The sequence below is a fragment of the Myotis lucifugus genome, unplaced genomic scaffold (assembly GCF_000147115.1).
Source record: "Myotis lucifugus unplaced genomic scaffold, Myoluc2.0 scaffold_824, whole genome shotgun sequence".
Taxonomy (NCBI): Eukaryota; Metazoa; Chordata; class Mammalia; order Chiroptera; family Vespertilionidae; genus Myotis; species Myotis lucifugus.
The window spans coordinates 106,564-113,640 of record NW_005871872.1 but is presented as its reverse complement, the minus strand read 5'-3'; the positions used below and the strand labels follow the sequence as shown (position 1 = coordinate 113,640).

The window sequence follows — 7,077 nt, the reverse complement described above, 5'->3', positions numbered from 1 at the left end:
TGCTCTGAGAGCAGTGGGAGCCTCTGGAGGCTGAGGAGAGGCGTGAAGTGAGGGAGGCAGGAGCATTCGGGCTGTGGTGTGGAGCAGAGACTGAGGGGCCCCAGTGGAATCGGGACTCAGAGATGGAGGCCCTGTGTTAATCAGAGTGAGATGCTGGAGGCGCGGACAGGCTGTTGCAGGGAAGTGTGAGCAAGTGGAAGCGTGTGAGCCCATTGGACACAGAGCCCAGGACTCCCAGGTGGCCAGGGCCAAGGAATGTACACTTAAGGTTAAAGACTTTAGGGTGGTTTTCAATGTTGGAGTCAAAGGTGAAGAGACTCCCAAGCAGGCATTTGAGAGGAGGCTCAGGGGTCACCAGTGATGGTGGTTGCACCGGGAGTCGGCCCTGGGGAGGCAGAGGTCTCCATGTGGATTCTCCATCTTCCTCCAGGTCATTTCTACCAGCTCCTTCTGGTGTCTCTCTGTCTGCACAACAGCCAACAATGATGAGGTCACTGGCCTTCCATCTGCTGCTCCACCTGCCTGTCTGCCTCACCTTGGTCCAGCTGCTCACACCCTGCTCAGGTAAGGACCATCTGTATTTATGTGCCTGGAGCAATTACCTATAAATCCAGTCAGAATCTTGGACTCCTCCCCACACCTGGGAGGCCCATCTAGACTGTACACCTGTCAGAACTGAGTTGCTGTCTAGGTGTTTCTTACCTCACCCTTCCTACCTGGGACACCCCCTTAACCTCTGACCTCCAGATCCTTCTGATTGAACACCCCTTTCTGCTCACCAGCTCAGTTTGCTGTGGTTGGACCCCCTGAGCCCATCCTGGCCATGGTGGGTGAAGTCGCTGAGCTGCCCTGTCACCTGTCCCCGAAGATGAGCGCTGAGACCATGGAGCTGATGTGGCTGCGACCCGGCCTCAGGCAGGCGGTGTGTGCATATGCAGATGGCAAGGAAGAAACAGAGATAGCAGAGTATCGAGGGAGAACGTCGATTTTAAGAGAGGACATCGCTGAGGGGAAGGCTGCTCTGCGGATTCACAAAGTCAGAGCCTCTGACAGTGGAACCTACCAGTGTTATTTCCAAGATGGCAATTTCTTTGCAAAAGCCCAGGTGGAGCTGAAGGTTGCAGGTGAGCCTGAGGCTGTTCTGAGCTCCTTCTTCTGTGGGGCCTGGGGACACAGGCTCCAAGCCCACCTCACAGACTCCTCCCTACACCCCAGCTGCTGCCTCCCTCCTCCAACTCTGCTTCTCTGGGCCCTTGACAGACACAGGTTTTCCTGCAGGAAGGGCTCCTCCTGAACCATGTGAAGACGTCCCTCCTGCAGCCACCAGGGTCTCAGCAGGGATGTGGGGTCCGGGCAGGAGGCCGAGAAAACCTCCCCTCATGGGGGGCACACAGTTGAGTGGGTTCAGCTGTGTTCCAGGCAGTGGACCTGGGCCCCCAGGTGCTCGCTGCTGTGGGTCCAGGGAGGCTGAGCTTCAGGGACATCACCTGTGCAGCCATGTCCTCCAACCAAGACCCCAGGATCACACCTGCAGTTGAACAAGTTGAGCTCAGGACTAGTTGCAGTGAGGAGAACACACAGGTGTGGAAACATGGGGTGTCCCCATGAGAGGGTGTCAGGGAGACTTGGTATAACTTGTGGGGTGATAGGGGACCAGGGGAGGGTTTACAGAAGGAGGGCTTGCTCTGGATCAGATGCTGTCAGTATGGTATGGGGTGTAACTGGTCACTCACCCCTAGGACAAGGGATGATTTGCTGGTTGCTGTGGACTGGACACTGTTCATGTGTTATTTCTGTGTTCAGATCTGATGACTCAGTGGTCCTTGTTTTTGTCCTGACCCCATCACAGGGACAAAGCATCCTTGTCTGATGCTGCTGTTCCATGACATTGCTCATGTCCAACGTCATTTCTCCTTCTCAGGGCACAGCCCTGCCTTGGTCAGAAGGAAGGAAGGTAGGGATGGAAGGTCCTGGCTTTCTTCCTCCAGGGCCTCCTCAGCTACATCCCTTCCTGAGACCACAGCTCCTCTTAAGAAACCCCTCCCTACAGGAATTGGTTCTTGCAAGTCTTCAAAAGGCTTCCTCCTACCTCCCCTGATGGTAACAGCTCACTGTTCCAGGCCCTGGGTCAGCTCTCTCCCATGTAGTCTTTCTCCTTCTACAACCACAAAATAAAAATTCCCTGAGTCCAAAACCTGAAAAAGAGGCTGTAAACTCTAGATTAATGATATCAAAAGTTCACCACGGTGACTCCCATACCAGAAACAGCATGGGCTGCAGCAATACAACATGCACATCCTCTCCCTCCAACTGACAAAGCCTAAAGCTCACACAGGACAGGCAGGATAGATAGGGGACAGGGGCATGACCCACCCAGAGAAGGGGAATGACTTACATGGTTAGAGCGGATGAGGGCCAGTTCCAGGAACCAGCACTGGGCAGGGGGAGGGTTCCAGGAGTCTCTGAGGGGATCCATGGGAAGCAGTCTCTGTTCTGGCCCAGATCCAGCTGGATTGAGCTCGAGGGTCCATGAGGGTCAGGCAGTGGTCTCCTCATGGAACAGTCTCCCCTGCACAGCACACGTGGTAAACAGCTCCTTAGTGAACCCTGCCTGCGTGATCTAGTGGAGTGAGCCCCCGTTCCCGATGGACCCTCACCAACACAGAGGCCTCCCCATGACTCAGGCTCCCTCTTCCTTCCCCAGCCCTGGGCTCTGATCTTCACGTTGAAATGAAGGGCTATGAGGATGGAGGGATCCGTGTGGAGTGCACGTCTGCAGGCTGGTATCCACAGCCCCACGTAGAGTGGAGAGGTGAAGGGGGAGAGAGCTTGCCCGCCATGGCAGCGCCTGGGGCTGCAGATGGAGAGGGTCTGTACGCAGTCACGTCATCTGTGATCCTGGAAGGCGGCTCTGGGAAGGGGGTCTCCTGTGTCGTCAGAAACCCCCTGCTCAGCCAGGAGAAGACAGCCAGGGTCTCCATTGCAGGTGAGTGCCCGGCCCCACACTGTGCTCACTCTGGCCACTGGGAGAAGGAGGCCTGAGTGTCTGCTGCTGACCTGGGTCTGTGCAGTGATCATAAGGCTCAGAGCAGCGACCTGGGTGCCCTTTGCCCCTTGAAGCTGTTGATGTCACAGACATTTTCTGAGCATCCCTGCTGCCTCCACCTGGGACAGGCGATGGGGACGGGCAAATGGTAAATGTCAGCAAACACATGACAAAGTGGGGAAAGTATGTGCAGACACGTCCTGGAGAAAGGGCTGAGCTCCTCAAAATATGAAACAGCTCCGTACAGAAATGAACGGTTCCCAGAAGGAAATACCTCGGGGAAGGATGTCCAGTCTCACTGAGCAGGGAGACGTTCCCACCTGTGAGATGGGCAGCAAACAAACCATGTAGTTGGAGACACTGATGGCAGGACTGTGGGGAGACAGATACTCTTAGACATGTGTTGGTATAATTTGGTGTATTTTTGTTTAATTTGACACAGCTTATAATGGGGGGTTGGGGGAGAGAGAGTAGAACAATCTTAATTCAAAATACTTATTTATTGACCCAAAATCCCAGTTCTAGAAATTTACCTGAAAAATCAGCTTGGGGTTGTGTGAAATAACTGATGGACAAAGTTATTTCTTTTAAAAAATATATTTTTATTGATTTCAGAGAGGAAGGGAGAGGGAGAGAAAGAGAGGAACATCAATGATGTGAGGGAATCATTGGCTGCAACCTACACATCCCACAGTGGGACCAAACCTACAACCCAGGCATGTGCCTTTGACCGGAATCAAACCTGGGACCCTTCAGTCCACATGCTAATGCTCTATCCACTGAGCCAAACCAGCCAGGGCACAAAGTTATTTCTTAGAGCATCAGTTATAATAACAAAAGTTAGAGACTGTGGAAATGCTCACACATGGGGACTCCTGTGCAGTGGAGGCTGCCCTGTGGGAGGAAACACAGATGTGCTCTCCATGCCAAGAGGGAAAGGTCCCCAGGACCCACAATGCACTGAGAAATGAGTTGCAGAATAGCTTGCATAGATGCTGCCTGTGGTGTAAGCAAGAAAATTAAGAAGTTGTTTATGAGGTTCCATAAACCTCATATGTTTAAGAGGTTCCAGTTAAGGCATTATTATTATTTCAATGTAATGCAATTTTTTTCTTTTTTTTATTGTCTAAAGTTTTACATATATTTTGTTTTTCTCCGTTTGACCCCTCTCACCCCACCATTCCCACCCTGAGCAAGCCCCCACCGCCCCAGTGTCTGTGTCCATTGGTTATGCTAACACGCATGCATACAAGTCCTTTGGTTGCTCTCTAACCCTAAAATCCCCTGCCATTTGTCTCTGGATCTATTTTTGTTCATCAAGTTATGTTGATCATTATATCCCACACTAGTGGCCTGGTGCATGAAATTCGTGCACATTAAAGGGGGATTAATTAGAGGATATATTTTAATATTGCTATTTTCCTTTTCTCTATAATAGAAGTGTCAGAGATGAAAGAAAATTAGCAAAATGTATATGAAAATCTTCCTCCTGTCAGAGTCTGGGGCATGCTGTGGGACCCAGAGTCAATCTCCACCCACCCGCAGCACCTCAAAATCGCACAAGACCCAGACCCAGCCGGCCCCACCCTTGTCAAGCCTGAATGGGTGGGGGGTGCAGCCTCAGGTCGCCTGTCAAGCCCCATCAGGTGGGGGGGGGGTGCAGCCTCAGGTCCCCCGGTACACCCTCAAGTCCCTCGCCTGCACCGGGGGGGTATGTGGCCTGAGGTCCCCAGTCAAGCCCTGCCATGTGGGGGGCACTGCTTGAGGTCCCCTGGCCTGGCGCAGGGTGGGTGGTGTGGCCTGAGGTCCCCTGTCAAGCCCCACTGGGTAGGGGGCGCAGCCTCAGGTCCCCTGCCTCGCCTAGTGCCACGCAGCCTCAGGTCTCTGCTAATTGCTCGTTAAGGCTCGTTACAGGAACTCAGCCTCCAGTGTGGGTGCAGCCATCTTGTGTTACAGAAACCCTGCCTCCGCTGTGTGTGCCGCCATCTTTTGTGATGGTGTGATGGTCAATTTGCATGTTTCCTCTTTATTCGATAGGATATGAGTGAGATCATGTGATATTTATCTTTCTCTGACTGGCTTTATTTCTCTTCGCATAATGTTCTCCAGTTCCTTCCTTGCTGATTCAAATGGTAAAAGTTCCTTCTTTTGTATAGCAGCATAGTATTCCATTGTGTAGATGTACCACAGTTTTTTTTAGTTTTTATTGTTCAGATTATTACAGCTGTTCCTGTTTTTACCCCTTATAGCTTCCCTCCACCTGGTTCCCACCCCACCTTCTGCCCTTACCCCCCCACCCCCCACTGTCCTCATCCATAGGTGTACGATTTTTATCCAGTCTCTTCCTGCACCCCCACACCCCTTTTCCCCCAGGAATTGTCAATCCACTCCTTTTCTATTTCCCTCATTCTATTATATTCACCAGTTTATTCTGTTCATCAGATTTTTTATTCACTTGATTTTTAGATTCACTTGTTGATAGATATGTATTTGTTGTTTATAAGTTTTATCTTTACCTTTTTCTTCTTCCTCTTTTTAAAGAATACCTTTCAGTATTTCATATAATACTGGTTTGGTGGTGATGAACTCCTTTAGCTTTTTTGTATCTGTGAAGCTCTTTATCTGACCTTCAATTCTGAATGATAGCTTTGCTGGTTAAAGTAATCGTGGTTGTAGGTTCTTGCTATTCATCACTTTGAATGTTTCTTGCCACTCCCTTCTGGCCTGCATAGTTTCTGTTGAGAAATCAGCTGACAATCGTATGGGTACTCCCTTGTAGGTAACTAACTGTTTTTTTCTTGCTGCTTTTAAGATTCTCTCCTTGTCTTTTGCTCTTGGCATTTTAATTGTGATGTGTCTTGGTGTGGTCCTCTTTGGATTCCTTTTGTTTGGGGTTCTCTGCGCTTCCTGGACTTTTAAGTCTATTTCTTTCCCCAGGTAGGGGAAGTTTTTTGTCATTATTTCTTCAAATAGGTTTTCAATATCTTGCACTCTCTCTTCTTCTGGAACCCCCATAATTCGGATGTTGGTTCGCTTGAAGTTGTCCCAGAGGCTCCTTACACTATCTTCATATTTTTTAATTCTTTTTGCTTTTTGTTTTTCCGGTTGGGTGTTTTTTACTTCTTCGTATTTCAAATCTTTGACTTGATTCTTGCAATCCTCTCGTCTGCTGTTGGATCTCTGTATAATATTCTTCATTTCAGTCAGTGTATGCTTAACTTCTAGTTGGTCCTTTTTCATAACCTCAAGGGTCTCACTAGACTTATTGAGGGTCTCACTAAATTGATCAGTGGTTTCTAGAAAATTCTTGAAAAACCTTATAACCATGGTTTTGAACTCTATATCCAGTAGTTTGCTTTCTTCCATTTCTGTCATTTGTTACCCGTTTCTTTGTCTCCACATTGTTTATGCTTCCCTGTGTTGATAGAGTGGCTTTCTGTGCTAGGTGTTCTATAGAGCCCAGTGGCTCAGCCTCCGCAATTACCTGAGGTGGACACTCTTGGTGCACCCCTTTGTGGGCTTTGTGCACAGTCTTGTTGTAGTTAAGCCTTGATTGTAGTTGGTATCACTGGGAGAATTTACCTCCAGGCCAATTGGCTGTGAGAAGCAGCTGTGTCTACGTGGGAGAACTTCTGTGCTGGAAATACCCTTCTGGGGCAAGACTTGCTTCAGTGGGGCTTTGGTGCTCTCTGAGTCTGCCCCCTGAGTGTGTCCCTTATGGATCTGAGGAGTTGTAATCTGGATGGTCCCACTCTGACCACTGGGTACACTGGCTCTTGGATTTAAGGAGGTGCTAATTTAGCCTCTGCCTGAGGCTACCCAGCAGGAGCTACGCACAGATCTGCAGATTCTTCTTCTTTGTTTGGGATTTGGAGGTGCCCAGATGAGGTCCAGCTGTGAAGCAATGCAAGCTGCTGTGGGGCCTTGGGCCTTCTTTTGGATGTTCTGGGTCTCTCTGACCAAGCTGCAGTTTGTTAGGTAATTTTAGATTGCAAAGAGCCAGGTCATTCATATGCAAAAGCCTCTGTGCA

At 49.8% G+C, this 7,077-nt stretch overlaps 1 pseudogene; it reads left to right on the top strand.

The window, feature by feature from the left end:
- The first annotated feature begins 405 nt into the window (after positions 1-405).
- LOC102419789 overlaps positions 406-7,077 on the top strand; it is a 19,371-nt pseudogene continuing 12,699 nt past the window's right edge.